This window comes from Diabrotica virgifera, chromosome 7, assembly GCF_917563875.1.
Source record: "Diabrotica virgifera virgifera chromosome 7, PGI_DIABVI_V3a".
NCBI classification, from domain to species: domain Eukaryota; kingdom Metazoa; phylum Arthropoda; class Insecta; order Coleoptera; family Chrysomelidae; genus Diabrotica; species Diabrotica virgifera.
In genome coordinates this window covers 187,472,795-187,494,690 of record NC_065449.1, presented here as the reverse complement: position 1 = coordinate 187,494,690, position 21,896 = coordinate 187,472,795, and positions in this window count along the sequence as shown.

Here is a 21,896-nt window from a genome sequence, read left to right as displayed (position 1 = left end):
AACAATAATTATTAGATTCTAATGTGAATCGTTCGGAATACCTAGGACATTAAAGTTGCAGATTAAGTTAGGTATAAAATGGTGGTTAATCTTATGACTAGGTGCATTGTTAACTTAATAAATAATAAACAAAAGAATGTATGTGTACTTTGTACGCACGTAAGAAGTTATACTTCTATTATATGATTTCAACGAAATAAATATACTTTTAAACAGTTTATTTGCATTTTATTTAAATATTAAACTAATTTTAATACTTACTACTTTCCAAAAAATTTTATTGAAACAATACCAAAAATTAAAAAATCGTAAAGCGGTCAACATGAGGTGTTCCTAAAGCGGTCACCCATCCAAACCCTAACCGCAGTGAACACTGCTTGACTACGGTTATCAGGCGGCAACCGTGTACGTCAGTGTGTTATGGCAGTAAAACAGTGTGTTATGGCCGTAAAATTGATTCCAATAAATTATTTTGACATTGTGAACAAATAATATTAATACCCCAATAAGTCGGAACCCCAATAAGTCGGCCTCCGATAACCCGGAAGTCTGGCTAACCCACACCGATTTTCACAAGACAAAACAAACATTTTTTCAGTTTGACTGAGTTTTACATTTTTTTGGGATTTTAATGGAGTTTATCTGTAAGTATACCGTATTTTATTAATTTTTACCATATTCTCCGGCTAACCCGAATTTTCGATAACCCGGATCGGCCGCGGTCCCGATTAATCCGACTTATTGAGGTTCTACAGTATTTACTAAAAACACCAATATAATTTTTAACACTTTATTTGCACTGATATATACGTATCTTGAAGTATTTAGCAGCTAACTTCATACTGTATCTGTGCTCGTAGTTCATACTGTCGTTTTTATAAAAATTCACTCTCAACATTTTTCCCAATTCCGCCTAAAGAAGTATAACTTCAGAAACGTAGTGTTTATATCAAGTAATTCATACCGTTAGTTAACTACCATAACAGTAGCTTGCCTTCTGCCGCAACCACTTGCAAGATACGATCCCTTTCCTTTCGCGATTTTCTTCCACAACATATAATCTCCCTTAGATAGACGTGTAAAATCAAGGAGAAGTTCATGCATAATTTTATTAAACTTAAAATTAGCTCGGCGGCAGTACTATATTAGCTGGTGGCGGGTTATTATTCGACCTTTTTCTCAGAGATTATACAAATAATACTGTGTGTAATTTAGGCCAACCGTTGACGCATAATGATGCTATTAATTCGCTTTCTTATATCAAGGGGACCGTTTATTAGCTTGCTTGGGCTATATTGGATTTTTTAATAAATAAAAAAATGCAACACCTAGAAGGACAAATATTTTTTTTTAATTTATTTATGGATGTATACACTACAATACTATTGTGTAACAGGTAGTTCTTTTACCCGACTCAGGACGACAGACTCAGTAAAACACAAGTTAAAAATAAAGTAAATATATTAAAGATAATTATATACAGTTTAAAACAAATAAAATAAAATATAACTCCGTCTTCTGTAAAGGAAAAACAATATTAAACTTCCTTACAGTTATCCGATGATAATAGCAACATTAAAATAATACGATAAACAGTATATTTATATGCAATAACAATCTCGCTACGTTAAATCAACATAGCCCTATATTCCGATCCGGAGATCATTCCTCGCTACTACCGCCCACTGCGATAACGGTCATTGCAAGACTCCACGTCACTACTGTGGCGTCCGCCTAGGCATAGTCCCACCTCACATACGGTGCATCTATTGCCAAGCCAGCTGATGCTCGTTCAATACGCGAGCAGTAGCTGTTGAGCCATGGTTAGTTCAATTCGCTAGCCATGACTGATTTTCTCATTCTCCTAGCTCGCCTTAAATATGCTTTCGATGCCCTCTCCTTCGGTTTCCCCCAGCGATGCTATGCGCCAACGCTGACACTCCTTCGGCCGCCTCGGGTAAAGCAGCTCATCGCTTGGCGCGGTATCATATCGTTACAATTGGATAACATTAGTGTTGCCCAAATGCAAGAACAAGACGAAACTTCGATAGTCTTGGTCTTGGCCTTGGTATTGCGCTCGCGGTCTTAGTCTTACAGCAAGAGTCTTGCAAGTCTCGTAGTTAACCATTAGCATATTACTATTTATTAAACGTTACTTTAGATCTTAGAACGACGTAACAGAGTAAGTACATTTAAAGCTTGAATTAACATAGCCACATTAAAGACCGACCAAATTAATAATCTCTACTCTAATTATTACATCAGTCTCAAAGGAAAAGATCAATTAGGAATGAAGTTTAGTGATGTCGAAAAAGTAACTGCTCGTTACTTTATACTAATACCCTAAGAACCGAATACCAAACCGAGAATTGTACATTGTTACTTCCTTACTTTAAATATTTAGAAAATTGGAAAGAAATCCTTTGTAAAAGGTATAAAAATTTTTTTATTAAAAATCCCTTAAAAGGGCTACATCACAACAAAACGTTTTCGATTTTTATAAAAAATCATCATCAGTGTTCGATCTAAAAATAAGTATAACCGATTTAATGAATATAAAGTTATTATTTAAATTTTGATTATTTAATTTTGATAATTTATTAGTATTATTTAAATATTTAGGTATTTTGTTTACACGGCTTGGCCGGAATTATCTGTTATTAACTTGTCTCGCTACTTTTGAATGAATATTAGCCGCGCTCTTTCAGCAAATTTTGTTTAACCGATATTAATTAATTTGTTTAGTGTTAGGCCGATAAGATTTGTGGTATTAAATTCCTATTAACTAATAAGGAAAAAAAATTATCAGCGAACGTGACATATTTTTAAAAATTTTCGATAGCATATTACATTCGGCGTCGCAACGCAAGAAGATTATTTTATGATTAGAGGGCTACCATTATCAAAATCTGGACAAATATTTCAGAGCGAAGAATTCGTATGCTGGGAAAGAATGTACGAAATACTTTATTTTTACATTGTAATTATGACCTCTGAGTACGTGTCAAATGTGTCAAGTGTTCTTTTAATGGATATTTTTATTCGTTATGTTTGTTTATGGTATTGTTCGTTATGCGCAAAAGTCCAATTTTCCAAATTTTTGGTACATACGTTTTCTCGTCTCATAGAGTCTCTAAGCATAGGTGTACCCAAACTACTATACTTCCTAAAACTATACTCAGTCCTAACTGCAAGACGCAAGAGTCTCACAGGCTTAGTCTTGTTCTTGTTGGTTAACGTTGGTTACCATCATAGCTATCTTAATTTTATTCACGGCCACCCTATATAGCATGCTTGTATCAACCCCATACCAATCTCGGAAGTTCTTTAACTATGAGGTTCTTCTTAGAAAAAAATTAATGGAGTTATCGAATGGCATCGGTCAGGACACATCGCAAAGATACAAGAGAAGACTGGAAGGAAGACAACTATAAGTTGTCATAAACAACAAAAAATTAGTTCTAAAGGACGTAAAAAAGTGTGAGTACCTAGGGATTACTCTAAAAAATCAAGCAGAAGAAAGTCAAGAGAGTGGAAAGTCAATTGTAAATTGTAAGAGCAATTAGAACAATAAGAGATCTGCACAAACTATTGAAAGAAAAACATCTCTCTCGAGACAAAATTGAGATTATATGAAAACAGTATCAAACCTACTACCCTTGGAGGGCATTAAAGGCGAAAAACAATCATTGGAGGAGACAAACAGATGCAGAAATTTTGACAGCTCTTGGTAAAACTAAAAATTACCGAAGTCCTTCATTAAGGAAGACCAAGTTAGTTAATAGACCTAGTGTGAATTGCAGAGGGACCAAGAACTCCTTTCTGAGACTCTGAGAGCCAGAGAGATGTCAATGGTAGACACGGCATACTCACCAAAAAAGCTTAACGCGGAAACAGCATGGAAACAGTCGATCGGTGGTCTATCTATCTCTTTTAACCAAGCGACCCCGCGCATGTGACCGACAAAGATGGTTAGACCACTCAATCCTATGTCGGCGTTACACCTCGATGCATTGAGTGGCATATGACTAGCCTAATCTACGGTGTATAATATCTTTGCTGAGAGCCGAAGAGAAGCGATGAAGATAGCAAAAAAGAGCATATACAGAGTCGGTATTTTCTTATCGATGGTATGCGCATTTAATAAGAGCAACAAAGAGACATGCATTTATTATACATTTAAAACGGGTTAGAAGATATTGGGCGGTCGAAGTAGGATGGGTCACCAAAAAATTTCGCGTTGTAGGTATGGCTTTGTCAGACAGCGTTGCCGAATTTGGAAATTATCAAAAGAAAATATTAAAGTAGAAAAAATAATATAGTTAACTTTTTGTAAACAGATATAATAAACAAATTATTTAAAAATAACAAAATATTGTTTTCACCCATTTTAAAAAAATGTGAAAACGTTGAATTATAATTCAACGTTTATTTTTTTACTTATATTTTTCTTTTAAATAATTGGTTTAGTAGATGTACTTATTTGTTCACAAAAAATAATATAGGTACAGTAATGAGTGCGCTATTAAGAACCGGCAAAATAACGCAAAAGATGGAAAGCATAATACGTTGTGAAATAAAAAGAAATGAAACTAATAGAGATGTAAAATTATCGATAGGAACCTATAAATTTACATAACATTACATAGTTTCGCACCTTTAGACATATCTGAGGAGTATAACAAATCTAACCGTGACAGGAGAATTTTATAAAATTCTAAATGTTTTCTGTCACAGAAGTCTAAAGGAGGGAAACTATATACCTGATGTAATGTAAACTTATAGGTTCCTATCGATAATTTTACACATCTACTAGTTTCATCTCTTTTTATTTCACAACGTATTAAGTTTTCCATCTTTTGCGTTATTTTGCCGGTTATTAGCGCGCTCATCACTGTATTATTTTTTTTTTCTACTTTGATGGATAATTACGCATGTCTGTCTCTCTCAGAGACTTTGTAAACACAACTTTTCCGTCATTAGATAGGACAGGACAAATGAGCTGTCGAATGAAAGCTCATTACCCAACGATCTTATTAAGGTGAGAAATTTGACCTTGCACTTCCAGTTTTAGAGTTGAAACTTGAAGTACTATTTTAAAGTCGCCCAATAAATATTATAAACGACTTATTATTGGACGCGCTTTAGCAAGACGAAAACCATTATATTTTTCCGGCTTTGTGCAAGTCTGTCCGTCCGTCTGTATATCGAATATAACTCCTACGTTATTAAAACACTCAACTCCGGTAGCGAGATAATATAGCAGGAGACCTGAAAGCTACGGGCGTGGAGAACTGGACAGAGATTGTCTAAGACAGAGAAGAGTGAAGGCATGCTGTCGAGTGGGCTAAAACCCACGAAAGGTTGTAACGCCACGTAGTAAGTATGAAGTGTCGAATTAAGGATGGTATTAAAGCTGAGAAATTGGACTTTTACACTTCCGGTTGCAGAGTTGAAACTGGAAGTAGTGTTTTAAAGCCGCCGAAATAGTACAAGCGACATATTATTCGATGCGCTTTAGCAATACGAAGACAAGGTATCAAATTAGATCTTATAACCCAAAGATGGTATCAGTTGCAACCGGAAGTACTGTTTTAAAATCACCGAAATAGTACAATACATTTGTTTTCGTCTTGCTAAAGCGTGTTAAATAATACATTGCTTGTATTAATTCGGCGTCATTAAAACCGTACTCCCGGTTGTAACTCTATAAACGGAAGTCCGAGGTCAAATTTCTTACTTCTAATGCCACCTTTGGGTTATAAGCTCTCATTCGACACATCATTTGTCATTCTATTTTTTTGTCGGACGGACCGACTTGAATAATACCGGAAGCATCTTGCTACGGCGCGTCGAATAATATGTCGCTTGTACTATTTGGGCGACTTTAAAATAATACTTCCAATTTTAACGCTTAAACCGGAAGTGCGATCAAGTTTCTCACTTTAATAACATCCTTGAGTTAAGAGCTAAAATTTGTCCTTCTGTCTGATCTTATGACGGAAAAGTTGTGTTTACAAAGTCTCTGGGACAGAAAAACTTGCATAATTAAAGTAGAAAACATATATATTATATTAATTTTTGTTAACAAATAGTGTAGGTACTAACCAAATTATTTAAGAGAAAAAACTAATAAAAAAATAAACGTTGAAGTATAATTCAACGTTTTCACATTTTTTAAAATTGGCGAAAACAATATTTTTTACTTAAGTTTTTTTCTTTTAAATAATTTGTTTATTATATCTGTTTACAAAAAGTTAAATATATTAGTTTTTCTATTTTAATATTTTCTTTTGATAATTTCCAACTTTGGCAACACTGTCTGACAAATCCATTATCTACAACGCGAAATTTTTTGGTGACTCTTCCTACTTCGACCGCCCAATATCTTCTAACTCGTTTTAAATGTATAATAAATGCATGTCTCTTTGTTGCTCTTATTAAATGCGCATACCATCGATAAGAAAATACCGACTCTGTATGTTACACAGTGGCGTGCTGGCCATATAAGTGAATCGGTGTAATCACCGAGAGGCCGCGGCCTCTTGAGGCCGGTCAAAGAGGTTCACAAAAAATTTTAGATATAACTAAAAAAATACTTTTTAAATTTCTAATCGAATGCTAATTTGGTTAATAGTATCTATTAAAAGAAGAAGTAGAATACGCAATAAGAAACGCTAAAAATGGAAAAGCAAACAGACCTGATGAAATCCCTACAGAACTGCTGAATAATCCCTACAGAAATTAAATAATAAAAATAAAGTATATTAATATTAGTGCTGGCGATTGTGTCAAAAAATGTGTTGTGAATTTTATTTTTGGAATCCACCAATCAAGGTAACACCTTATACTAATATTAATATTTAAATCAAAATGTCGAACGGATATAATCAGTATCCATTTCCATACTCTCAATGTCCAACATCTAGCCAAATGAACCTCAGCGACCAAAACTTAACAGTTCAACAACTAGGATATTTTCCACAACAAATGCAAATGGGACCACATCCTGCATCACAAATTCAGCAAAATTTCGCTCCAAGCCAGCCAAACCAGCCAATGCAGTTATATCAACCTCAATACCAGTATTCAGTCCAAAGTACATTACCACAATATCAACCCCCATCCACATCCAAAGCAAATGATGAAGAATGGCAAATAGTTCCAAATAAAAAACGTGGGAGAACCAGTCCGGAACAACATTCCAAACTTAAACAAACCAAAATAGATAACTACTGGCTCAACACACCAACAGCAAATAAATTTAATGTATTAATTAATGAAGAGACACAAGAAGCAGATACTGAAGAGGAAAAAAAACAGGAAGAGAAGCCCCCACCAATATTTATTGCCGGTGTTAAAAACATCCAACCATTAAACGAACTACTAAACACTATAGCCAAAGATAAACATTTAATCAGAGTGTTGAATGAAGAACAAGTCAAGGTACAGGCCCAAACAATTGAAATATACGACAGTATAATAAAAGCACTTGATGAGAAAAAAACCGAATATCATACATATCGTAAGAAGCAAGACAAACCCTTTAGAGTAGTGATTCGCCATCTTCATCCTACAGTGAATATACAAGAAATCAAAAAAGAAATAGAGAGCCAAGGACATATAGTTCTACAAATAACGAATATACTACAAAGAATTACAAAAAAACCCCTACCACTATTTTTTGTGGACTTAAAAATGCAAGATAATAATAAAGAAATTTATAAGATGGAATATTTACTCAACGCAAAAATTGATGTCGAAGCCCCAAGGCTAAAAAGAGAATTAGTACAATGTACCAGATGTCAAAGATATGGTCACACAAAAAATTTCTGCTATCATCAATACAGGTGTGTAAAATGTGCTCTAAATCACAAAACAGCTGATTGCCCTAACAAAATTAGATCTGATCTAGTAAAGTGTGTACTTTGCGGTAATAACCACCCAGCGAATTACAGAGGATGCAGTGTACATAAACAACTGCAAGAAGCAAGATTTCCAACCTTAAGAAAGAAAGAGTCACCGAATCAACTACAAAACCAACAGCTACCAGTGGCTACAACAAATATAAGTACAACACAAAGACCTACATATGCTCAAATGGTAAATACCAACCAACAAGATATTACAATGGTCACTCAGGCAAATGACATGCAGGAGTTAAAGAATATGATGAAAGGGCTTATGGAACAAATGAGCACCATGCTAAACTTATTAACAACACTTGTCTCAAAAATGAACTAATGGCTAATACACTAAAATTTGCCATATGGAATGCTAATGGCTTGACACAACACAAACATGAGTTGTATGCATTTATAGTTAATCACCAATTAGACATAATACTGATTTCAGAAACACACTTCACGAAAAAAAGTTTCATAAAATTTCACAACTATAAAATATATCACACAACACATCCAGATGGAACTGCACATGGTGGGACAGCAATCATTATAAGAAACAACATCAAACATTACCAGACAACTCACTATCAAAAAGCACATATTCAGGCCACAAATGTGGTTGTAGAAGACTGGACAGGACCTACAACTTTTTCAGCTATATATTGCCCACCAAAACATTCAATTAAACAACCAGAATTTAAAACCTTTTTTGATACACTTGGACCTAGGTTTATTTGTGGCGGAGACTACAATTCAAAACATCTAATGTGGGGATCTAGACTTATTAATACCAAAGGCCGTGAACTACAAAAAGAAATACTAATAGATAATCTGAACATAGTAACCACAAGGGGGCCAACATACTGGCCTACAGACCCTGCGAAAATTCCAGATCTCCTCGATTTTGCTATAGTGAGAGGAATAAATGAAAAATACTTTAAACCAAAGTCTTGTTACGATTTATCCTCTGACCATTCACCTGTTATCATAACTGTAAGCAAAAACATAACAAAAATAGAAAGGAGCTGTATATTACACAACAACAAAACAAATTGGAGTTATTTTAGATATCAAGTAAATAATCAGATCAATTTAGACATCCCACTAAAGACCGATAAACAAATCGAACAAGCAGTAGAACATTTTAACACAGTTTTACAGGAAGCAGCATGGAACTCAACACCATTACCTACAAATCGACATATGAACAAACACTGTTCCAATACAATACATGAAAAAATAATTGAGAAAAGAAGACTTAGAAAACAATGGCAATTATCAAGATCACCTCAAAGTAAAACAAACCTCAATAAAGCACAAAAAGACCTAAAAAAATTGATAATAGCAGAAAAAAATGCAAGCTTTCAGGAATACCTACAAAAACTAGATGCAACTCAAGCTACTGACTACTCGTTATGGAAGGCTACAAGGACTCTACGAAGGCAGAACTATACAGTCCCACCATTAAGAACACAAACAGGACAATGGGCGAGAAGTCCTCTAGAAAAGGCCGAAACATTTGCGACACACCTTAAAAAAGTCTTTACACCAAATGAGGGAAATTACTCACTACAAACTGAAGAAGAAATTATTTCGATACTCACAAAACCTTATCAACTAGAACTTCCTGAAAAAAGATTCACAAAAAATGAGGTAAAAAATATTATACAACACAGCATCGATCCAAAAAAGGCTCCAGGATACGACCTGATTACAGGAAAAACTCTTCAGCAACTCCCAGAGAAAGGCTTCCAATTTCTGACACAGTTATTTAACTCTATAATGAGACTAGGTCATTTCCCATCACAGTGGAAACTAGCACAAATAACAATGATACTAAAGCCAGGAAAAGAACCAGAAAATGTACAGTCCTACCGTCCTATTAGTCTTCTTCCCGTGGTATCCAAAGTTTTTGAAAAGCTGACACTTACTAAGCTAATGCCTATACTAGAAAACAAAAAACTAATACCACCACACCAATTTGGGTTTATAAAACAACATTCAACAATACAACAGGTACATAGAATTGTAGAGAGAATCAACGAGGACTTTGAAAATAATAGGTACTGCTCGGCGGTATTTCTGGACGTAAGTCAGGCATTTGATAAAGTCTGGCATAAAGGCCTATTATGTAAACTAAAACAGAATTTACCTACAAATTACTATATACTGTTAAAGTCATATATCACCAACAGAAACTTCCAGGTAAAGTATGAGAATGAATACACAAACATACATCAAATTCTCGCTGGGGTGCCCCAAGGAAGTGTACTAGGACCTATATTATACCTTATATTCACTGCTGACTTACCGACAGATACACATATCACTACAGCCACATTTGCGGATGATACGGCAATACTATCATCGAACAAAAATCCCAAAATAGCCTCAGAAATCTTACAAAATAATCTAAATAAAATTCAACAATGGATGACAAAATGGAGAGTCAAAATTAATGAAAACAAATCGCTACACCTAACATTTACCACGCGTAGGGAAACATGTCCGGCTGTATACTTAAACGGTAAAGGAATCCCACAAGGGGATGAAGTCAAATATCTAGGTATGTACTTGGACAGAAGATTAAACTGGAGGAAGCATATATTTACTAAGCGAAAACAACTGGGTCATAAGTTAAGAACCATATATTGGCTGTTGGGCAAAAAATCAAAACTATCAACTGAAAATAAAATATTAATCTACAAATCCATCCTAAAACCAGTGTGGACTTATGGGATAGAATTATGGGGAACCGCCGCACATTCCAACATTGAAATCATACAAAGATTTCAGTCCAAAATATTGAGATCAATACTAGGAGTTCCATGGTTCATAACCAATGAAGCCATCCATCGGGACGCCGGACTACCATACGTCAAAGATGACATCAAAAAGTGCGCGAAAAAACATACAGAAAAACTTAAAGTGCATCCAAACGTGTTAGCAAAAAATTTGGTGAATAAACCGCGTACTGTTCGTAGGTTAAAACGAAAAGTTCCGTTAGAGTTAAGTGAACAATAGGTACTAAATTAATGTGTATAAGTTTATGTCAGAAATAGTCAGTGTTGTAGGCTAAGTTTTAAAAAAGGGGTGCATCACTGGATGCCTCCCTACATGTCATTCCTAATTATTGTCAGTCCTATTACTTATTGTCTATTATCTACTTAAACATTTAGGTTTAGATTGTATAGATAGATTGTAATAAATGTGGGGTTAAAAAAAAAAAAAAAAAAAAAAAAATAAACAGATATAATAAACAAATTATTTAAAAATAACAAAATATTGTTTTCACCCATTTTAAAAAAATGTGAAAACGTTGAATTATAATTCAACGTTTATTTTTTTACTTATATTTTTCTTTTAAATAATTGGTTTAGTAGATGTACTTATTTGTTCACAAAAAATAATATAGGTACAGTAATGAGTGCGCTATTAAGAACCGGCAAAATAACGCAAAAGATGGAAAGCATAATACGTTGTGAAATAAAAAGAAATGAAACTAATAGAGATGTAAAATTATCGATAGGAACCTATAAATTTACATAACATTACATAGTTTCGCACCTTTAGACATATCTGAGGAGTATAACAAATCTAACCGTGACAGGAGAATTTTATAAAATTCTAAATGTTTTCTGTCACAGAAGTCTAAAGGAGGGAAACTATATACCTGATGTAATGTAAACTTATAGGTTCCTATCGATAATTTTACACATCTACTAGTTTCATCTCTTTTTATTTCACAACGTATTAAGTTTTCCATCTTTTGCGTTATTTTGCCGGTTATTAGCGCGCTCATCACTGTATTATTTTTTTTTTCTACTTTGATGGATAATTACGCATGTCTGTCTCTCTCAGAGACTTTGTAAACACAACTTTTCCGTCATTAGATAGGACAGGACAAATGAGCTGTCGAATGAAAGCTCATTACCCAACGATCTTATTAAGGTGAGAAATTTGACCTTGCACTTCCAGTTTTAGAGTTGAAACTTGAAGTACTATTTTAAAGTCGCCCAATAAATATTATAAACGACTTATTATTGGACGCGCTTTAGCAAGACGAAAACCATTATATTTTTCCGGCTTTGTGCAAGTCTGTCCGTCCGTCTGTATATCGAATATAACTCCTACGTTATTAAAACACTCAACTCCGGTAGCGAGATAATATAGCAGGAGACCTGAAAGCTACGGGCGTGGAGAACTGGACAGAGATTGTCTAAGACAGAGAAGAGTGAAGGCATGCTGTCGAGTGGGCTAAAACCCACGAAAGGTTGTAACGCCACGTAGTAAGTATGAAGTGTCGAATTAAGGATGGTATTAAAGCTGAGAAATTGGACTTTTACACTTCCGGTTGCAGAGTTGAAACTGGAAGTAGTGTTTTAAAGCCGCCGAAATAGTACAAGCGACATATTATTCGATGCGCTTTAGCAATACGAAGACAAGGTATCAAATTAGATCTTATAACCCAAAGATGGTATCAGTTGCAACCGGAAGTACTGTTTTAAAATCACCGAAATAGTACAATACATTTGTTTTCGTCTTGCTAAAGCGTGTTAAATAATACATTGCTTGTATTAATTCGGCGTCATTAAAACCGTACTCCCGGTTGTAACTCTATAAACGGAAGTCCGAGGTCAAATTTCTTACTTCTAATGCCACCTTTGGGTTATAAGCTCTCATTCGACACATCATTTGTCATTCTATTTTTTTGTCGGACGGACCGACTTGAATAATACCGGAAGCATCTTGCTACGGCGCGTCGAATAATATGTCGCTTGTACTATTTGGGCGACTTTAAAATAATACTTCCAATTTTAACGCTTAAACCGGAAGTGCGATCAAGTTTCTCACTTTAATAACATCCTTGAGTTAAGAGCTAAAATTTGTCCTTCTGTCTGATCTTATGACGGAAAAGTTGTGTTTACAAAGTCTCTGGGACAGAAAAACTTGCATAATTAAAGTAGAAAACATATATATTATATTAATTTTTGTTAACAAATAGTGTAGGTACTAACCAAATTATTTAAGAGAAAAAACTAATAAAAAAATAAACGTTGAAGTATAATTCAACGTTTTCACATTTTTTAAAATTGGCGAAAACAATATTTTTTACTTAAGTTTTTTTCTTTTAAATAATTTGTTTATTATATCTGTTTACAAAAAGTTAAATATATTAGTTTTTCTATTTTAATATTTTCTTTTGATAATTTCCAACTTTGGCAACACTGTCTGACAAATCCATTATCTACAACGCGAAATTTTTTGGTGACTCTTCCTACTTCGACCGCCCAATATCTTCTAACTCGTTTTAAATGTATAATAAATGCATGTCTCTTTGTTGCTCTTATTAAATGCGCATACCATCGATAAGAAAATACCGACTCTGTATGTTACACAGTGGCGTGCTGGCCATATAAGTGAATCGGTGTAATCACCGAGAGGCCGCGGCCTCTTGAGGCCGGTCAAAGAGGTTCACAAAAAATTTTAGATATAACTAAAAAAATACTTTTTAAATTTCTAATCGAATGCTAATTTGGTTAATAGTATCTATTAAAAGAAGAAGTAGAATACGCAATAAGAAACGCTAAAAATGGAAAAGCAAACAGACCTGATGAAATCCCTACAGAACTGCTGAAGCTTTTGAATGATAAATCCGTAACCATAATATTGCATATATTCAATACAATATACAGTACTGGTATAATACCGCAAGAATGGTTGCTGTCTACGTTTGTCACCATACCGAAGAAAACTAAGGCAATGCAATGTTCAGATCATTGAACAATCTCCTTGATGAGTCACCTGCTTAAAATATTTCTTAGAGTCATCCACAACCGAATCTATCAAAAACTAGACATCGATATTAACCATACACAGATGGGATTCAGAAAAGGATTAGGTACAAGGGATGCTCTCTTTGCCTTGAACGTTCTAACACAGAGATGCCTAGATGTTAACCAAGAGGTACACGCCTGCTTTATAGACTTTGAAAAGGCCTTTGACAAAGTTCGCCACAGTAAACTCAAAGAAATCCTGGAGAGTAAGAACATTGACACCAGAGACATACAAATAATATTAAATCTGTACTGGAATCAGCGAGCTAATATAAAAATAGAAGACCAAACATCGGACGAAATAGAAATACGTAGAGGGGTACGACAGGGTTGTATATTGTCACCGCTCTTGTTTAATATCTACAGCGAACAAATATGCCAAGAAGCTCTCTCATATGCAAACGAAGGAATAATAGTCAATGGAGAAGTTATCAATAACATTCGATATGCTGACGATACTGTGATAATGGCAAGAACAGCGCAAGATCTACAACATCTAGTTGAAAGTATGAATGAGATATGTAATAACTACGGCATAAGGATGAACGTCAAAAAAACCAAATATATGACCGTCAGTAAGAATCCAATAAATGACACTAGTATCACAATAAACGGTACCCAACTTGAAAAAGTAAACGAATACAAATACTTGGGAACCCTTATCAATGAAACAGGTGACCAAAATCACGAGATAAAAAGACGTATTGAAATTGCCAGGTCTACTTTTATAAAAATGAAAAAATTATTTTGTAATCGTGATATTAGTATTCATCTACGAACTAGAATGTTAAAATGCTATGTATTCAGTACTTTGCTCTACGGTGTTGAGTCATGGACTCTTAAACAGAGGAATATTAAAAATCTTGAAAGCTTTGAGATGTGGTGCTACCGCCGTATACTAAGAATAAGTTGGGTGGATAAAATTACAAATGAAGAAGTAATACGCAGAATAAATAACGAGCCAGAAGTTCTACTGAATATAAAAAAGAGAAAACTTGAATACTTAGGCCACCTGATGAGGGGACAAAAGTACACATTCCTACAAAATATAATGCAAGGAAAAATCCAAGGACGAAGAAATCCAGGCCGTAGAAGAATGTCCTGGATGAGAAATTTGAGGGAATGGTTTGGCTGTACCACTAACGAATTGTTCAAAACAGCAGTAAATAAAATTAGAATCGCCCTAATGATATCCAATCTCCGATAGGAGAGGCACTCAAAGAAGAGAAGAAGGTCTATTAAAAAACATTTCAAAAAAATTAAATTTTTTTTTTAATTGTAAAATACAAGTTAAGTAGATAATTGAATAAGACTATATACATAAATAGATTGCTACAGATAATATTTATTTTCATGCCTACAAGGCTACAAGTATATTTATGGTTGTTCAATTTTCTTCAAACATGTATGATGTATGTACCTACTGTGCAGAATAAAAAATGGAAAAACGTTTTGCACAATTTTGACCGAATTATTGGAAGTATCAAAAAACGATTTGATCAAGACAAATCGTTTTATGATATAATCACTCTACAACCTAGAAATTTTGATACAATAAAAAATGGTATACCTTTAACGGCATTTAAATCATTTACTGAAAAATTCAGAAATTGTTATCCTACCATATCTGGGACTTGGGACTGCAATTATAGAAGAATTCGTGGATTTTGCTGATAAATCGATTGTATTAAAAAATAGGATTTTGCAAAATACTGAAATTATAGAAGATCGAGTTAATGATGAATATGTTCAGTCTACAGAAAATATAAAGGATTATTAATCTAAGTGATAATGAACATGAAGTAACAAATGACAATGTTGATATCGTGAAAACTTTACCTCCATGTGGTACTAAAAAGTGTAAAGATTGTATAGCTTACTGTTACGCTGTTTTGCTTCAGTGTGCTTATCCAAATTTAAATAGTATATTATAAGCATTTATTAACTTTTTCAGTGACAAGTATCTTGCGAAAGAAGCTTTTCAACGTTCAAATACATAAAAAAATCGGTTAAGAAGTACTTTAACACAAGATCGCTTGGAAACATGTATGCTAATGGCTATAGAAAAAATAAGCTTTGAATGAGCTTAAAAATGATGAAATAATCTACGAATTTGCTCAAAAATTTACTTTAATGCGGAAATTATAAAATAATGTTTAGATTATTGTGTTGTATTAACATTTTAAATATTGTTAAATGAAAGTATTTGCACTGTACTTGTATTTGCACTCTCTTGTATAATTGATTTACCAAACTCCAACTTAACACATAACTGAAAAATTCTCAAAATTTTATTTTACTTTTATCTTAATTACATCAAATTCATATTATATTTTTTCAGGAAATTATGATTTCTACCTTACTACATACAATATTGTCATACATGTCATTTACTATTTGTAAGATTGCTTATTCTTAAATAAAAAAATATAGCAAATTAAAAAAAAATCATTGAATTCAAAGTTTTATGTTTGATTTCAAAATCATTTATATTTTTGTTTATTTGATTTTATAAATAACGAGTAAAACATCCTTATAATAGAAGGTAAAATGAGGATGGGAGGCCGCTTTTATATAAAATCACCGGGCCGCTTGACAAGTTCCAGCACGCCACTGATGTTACATCATGTCATGAAACTATTTGGTAGGTGAAAGAAATGCAATTTATGTTTTATCTCGATTCAGAGGTAAGGTATAATCTGCAGAGTGCGCTGTTTCTGGTATCACCGGCGTCAGTACAGATGCCTACCCGCCTCCGAATCAACACAAAACAGAATTGCCTTTTTAAGGGAAATTTCAAAGATAAATCGAAACCCCTGCAGCGTCATCTATTAAATAAAATAGAAAGTAGGAAGGTCTCAGGTACAGAATACATTATTATTAAAAATAATACTTATACTAATTTAAATCTGGAAACCTTCCTTACTTAGAACCATTCTGTGTTAACATCCTGCTCCTCTGCCTTCTACAATTTACAAAGCAAAGAGACGACGAAATAGAAAACGGAAAGGATTCTACAATATTCAATCACATCCCGTTTTCCTTCATATAGGAAAAGCTACAAGAAATGGTTCTTAATACTCACAATTTGAGTAACCAGAATCATTTGATGAACTGCAATAAACGATAGAAAAAAACGTTCACTGAAATGATGACTGGACATTGCCGTTTAAGAGACCACCTATACGAACCAGCGAACGAACCATGGTGCAGAAAGTGCGAAATGGAAGAAGAGACTGCCATACACATGCTATGTCATTGCAATGTGCTAAGTGATGTGGGGTATGAATTCACTGGTCAACTGATGTTTGAACCAAAAGGGATCCTAAAACTAATATTAAGAAATCCAAGTTTAAAGACAAAGACAAGGTATGGTACAAAGGCCGTAAGACCAAGTGCCAGAGATTAACGAGTCTTGCCTGATTGAAGAAGAAGATGAAAGCAGTAGGCGAAGAAAATAATCATAATGGAAATTATTACAATACTGAAGAGCGTATAAATAAAATAATAATTTAACAAGGTCTATAATTTAGTCTATAATTATATAATTATAGAAATATTGGAAACATGGCGAAACTACTGTGGCGAGCTATATAAAAATAACGAGGTATCAGCAGAAAATCAGTGGCCTTCTGACTACCTTAGAAAACCTACTGTCTTACTCGCTGAAGTCAAAGATGCAATTAAATCACTAAAGAGAAATAAATCCCCAGGCATTGATACCATGTGAAATACTACAGTTACTAGGTGACAAAGGATTACTATCATCCATTCTATCTGTGTCGCTGTTTGGAATTCAGGAAAATGGCCATCTGATTGGTGCACCCCAATTTATATACCGCTACACAACAAAGGAACTACTACCAGGTGTGAAAACTACCGCACACTGTCACTAATAACACATGCTAGTAAAATCTTGTTGCATATCATCAAAAAAGATTAAAAACCTATCTACATTACCAAATGCCTCAGGGGGTTTGTAAATGGGGGGTTTAACAAACAAGCGGGGTTTGTAAAGGGTAAATGTACAAGGGAACAAATCCTGAACCTGAGACAACTCATTGAAAAGTCTAGAGCATTTCAAATACCTATGATTATATGCTTCGTTGACCACCAAAAGGCATTTGATTGTGTAAGCTGGATAAGTCTGTGGTCAATTTTAATAGAAATGGGCGCACCATTGCACCTGGTGACACTTATTAAAAATCTGTACCAGTCCAATATAGCGACAGTACGACTAGATCAGAAGTTCTCAAACCAAGTCAAGACCGAGAGAGGTGTTAGACAAGGATGTGTGTTGTCACCTGACTTATTTACCATTTATGGTGAACATGTCATGAGGATGGTTTTAGAAGGATGGGCCGGTGGAGTACCAGTAGCTGGTAGGAAAATCTCCAATTTAAGATTTGCTGATGACACTACACTTATAGCAGCAAATGAGCAAGAAATGTTTGATCTTCTGCGAAGAGTTGAGTACGAAAGCAATAAAGTTGGTCTGAAAATCAATAAAGCTAAGACAAAAATAATCGTGGTCGACAGATTCGCCACTATTCAACTGACTAACATGTTACAGGAATACCAGATAGTAAACTCCTTTGTCTATCTCGGGTCTGGTATAACTAACGATGGTAACTGTGAAGCAGAAGTTCGGAGACGTATTGGTATGGCAAAAAATGCGATGAGTCGCCTAACTAAAGTTTGGAAAAACGAATATATCTCTCAAAATATCAAGATGAGCCTGGTGAATGCCCTTGTATTCTCAATATTTCTATACGGAGCAGAGACTCGGACTCTTCGCGCATGCGAGCGCCAAAAAATTAATGCCCTGAGATGTGGTGCTGGAGAAGAACGCTGCGCATACCTTGAACAGCTCATAGGACAAACCGTTTCCATTCTAAACCAACTCAATATTAAAAAAAGGCTGTCCACAATATGTCTGCAACAAATTCTGCAATTCTTTGGTCACGTGGTTTGCAGAGGTGACGACAGTTTGGAGAGATTAATTGTTTCTGGAAACGTTCCGGGGAGAAGATCAAGAGGACGATCACCAACTAGATGGTCCGACCAAATAAATAATTCAGCTGGAAACTCATTCTGCGGAGCTCTTAGAGCAGCTGGAGATAAAGACCAATGGAGAAACATTGTTAGGAATATTGGAAGAAATCACGATCCTCAGTAATGAGGAAACAGCAAGAGAGAGAGAGAGAGATAATTTAGTCATACTACATGACGGGGTAAGCTCAATATTTGCTAAAATGACAAAAAAGAAAAGCTCGAAAGATATGTGGAATATAGGAATATCAGTCTATTATTAGAATGATTGTAGTTTTTAATACAAGCTTATACTTAACAGGTTTATTTCCAACATTCACTGACTTCACAGTTGATAATCGAGATCTTTTTCTTTGGATTTTTATAAAGGAAATCGTGTTCCAAATCCCAAAATTGGGTTATCCAAAGTGTGTCACGTTTATTATTCATATGAAAGGAGCTTAGCGGAAAATGCACTTCCCGTATTGAGAAAATCTTAATCGAATACATCTTTGCGAGGGATGTTACTTCATTTCAAAAACAGAATCCACATTCGTAATATAGGCAACGCTCCGAGCATATACGTTTAAGAGAGGGCTTAAATCCGCAGCGTATGTTAATAACTCAAAAAACTAATAAAACTCCATGAAAAGTGTAAATAAGTCTTTAGAATTTCCTCGACTTACTTTATTTTTATTTCTTTTATTTATAAGTCCATTTAAAGCTAGATTTTTCATAAAATTGCTTTCTCTTTTATGTTCCGTACACAAGGTTTCTGGAATTTTGTCGTTTTTTGAAAACAAAATTTGTCAAATGCGTAATATAACTACTAGAAATATAGTAATAATTATTTCTTAAGTAATTTTTGCTTTGGAGAATAACTAGAACCATATACAGTGATGAGCGCGCTAGTAACTGGAAAAATATCGCAAAAGATGGAAAACATAATACACCGTGAACTAAAAAGAGATGAAACTAGTAGAGGTGGAAATTATTGATATAACCATATAAATTAACATTAGATTACATAGTTTAGCTTTACATAAATTAGTTTATATCGATAATTTTCACCTCTACTAGTCTATCTCTTTTTATTTCACAATGCATTACGTTTGCCATATTTTGCGTTATTTTGCCGATTATTAGCGCGCTCACCACTGTATAGTACCCAGGCACGGATCTAGAAATTTATAATAGGGACTCAGACGTACCGAAAATATTTTATTGTCCAGACTTAGGCATACGACTCACACTTACTCTAAGGATAAAATTCAGTCATCTCAGATACCTACGATATCAAAAGAATTGAGCTCTGGTTGACAAAAAAATAATAAATAATAAAAGAAATACTTACAGACTAAATACAGTAGGGGGGTCCATGGACCCGTTGACCCCCTCTGTATCCGCGCCTCCTAGTACCAACTCAATAAAGTATTTTCTCTACAGTTTTTTATCTTTTTACAGTTAGCTAGACTGCTAGAGATATATTTTTTGTTCTGAACAAATTACTAAAATCCACCATTACTTTATTTGCTGATGCATTCCTAAATGCAAAAGACATTCCTTAATTTTTGTGTCTATTTCCTTTTTGTCGATTCAGCACTTAAGAAATATTACTCTAAAGCATCAGTTTGATGTGACGAGTGAAAATCCTTGACAAATAAACACTTTCCCTTTTCTCCAAGGACAAAGAAAAACGAAAAAACTGCAGACCTCACGAAGTTGACGAACAAAAGTGGTGTTTATTTTATCTACTGTCGTCTACACTGTCAAAATTTTCGACAATATTGGAAATCACGCCTAACTTAAAAGGAAATCAGACGAAATGTGCCGCGCCGCGGTAGGCTTTGCGACCTAGAAAAATGTAACAGAAAAAAATAAAAACTAAAGACGAGATTCAACGCAACGTGAAATAGCGAAGTATATCTCAAAATTTGTTCTTTGTGATCCTTAAGCTAATACCGAAGCTTAATTTATGGCCTCTGTACCCTATTTATATTATCCTGTGGAGCGTCGCGCATTTTCCTGTGAATTACCGGTAAGATCACACAATCCAAAGGAATTTTAACACAGATACTAAAGCGTCTTAGTCCTGGATCCAGTGTACCAAAAAAAAGTTGATTAATAGCAAGCTGAAAATTTGTTAATACAACTTAACGGTGTCTTGTCGGACAAACTTTGATGTACGGGAACACTGGAACATGGGAAGTTTTAATTGTGAAACAGTTTAAAAATTTGGAACCTCAGATTACGAAAACGTCCCATGTATTTTGTCGCACAGAACATCCAATTGATTTGTTACCCTTTCATTATACTCTCATGCAAAAATCAGACTGCTCTTACTAACCAACACGATTCCTGTCATTTGACATGTTCTTTGTGTTCCACTTATTAAAATGCCCAGTTGACGATAAACACCAGTCTGATTTTTGCATGAGAGTTTAATGAAATGGTAACAAATCAATTGGAAATTCTGTCCGACAAAATACATGGAACGTCTTCGTAGTCTAATGTTCCAAATTTTTAATCTGTTCCACAATTAAAACTTCCCCTGTTACAGTGTTCCCATACATTATGGTTTGTCCGACTAGACGCCGTTAACCTATTAAAAAATTTTCAGCTTGCTATTAATCAACTTTTTTTGGTACGCGGGATCCAGGTCTATCTCCCTTTCGATGGGTTAGGGCGCTGATACGACCAATACCGTGATAATTTTACTATGTAGTGGTCTAACTACGTTGTTTTAAGATTTTTATAAATTTGAACTGTTAAAAATATTCTATCGCCCACGCTCGCGGTGTACCTTGATATTCTTGGAGACACGATGGTCCGACTGATTGTATCATAAAAGTAAACATTTATTAATTTTGCAGTACTGTGGGGTGCCAACGGTGCTCTCTTTTCTTTTCACTATTATATATTTTCTATCTCTCTTTGCAGACGTTTAAGTTGATAAACTGGTGAAACACACGCTCAGTGGCGGATTTAGATGAAACACCAACCAAAAGACATAAAAAAGGTAAACTCAAGCTAGATAAAAGACATAAATAATAACTTATATGCATTAATGTGTTTATTGGGTTGAATTTGTCTGCCTGTGATTTAAGTTTCATGTCAGCTA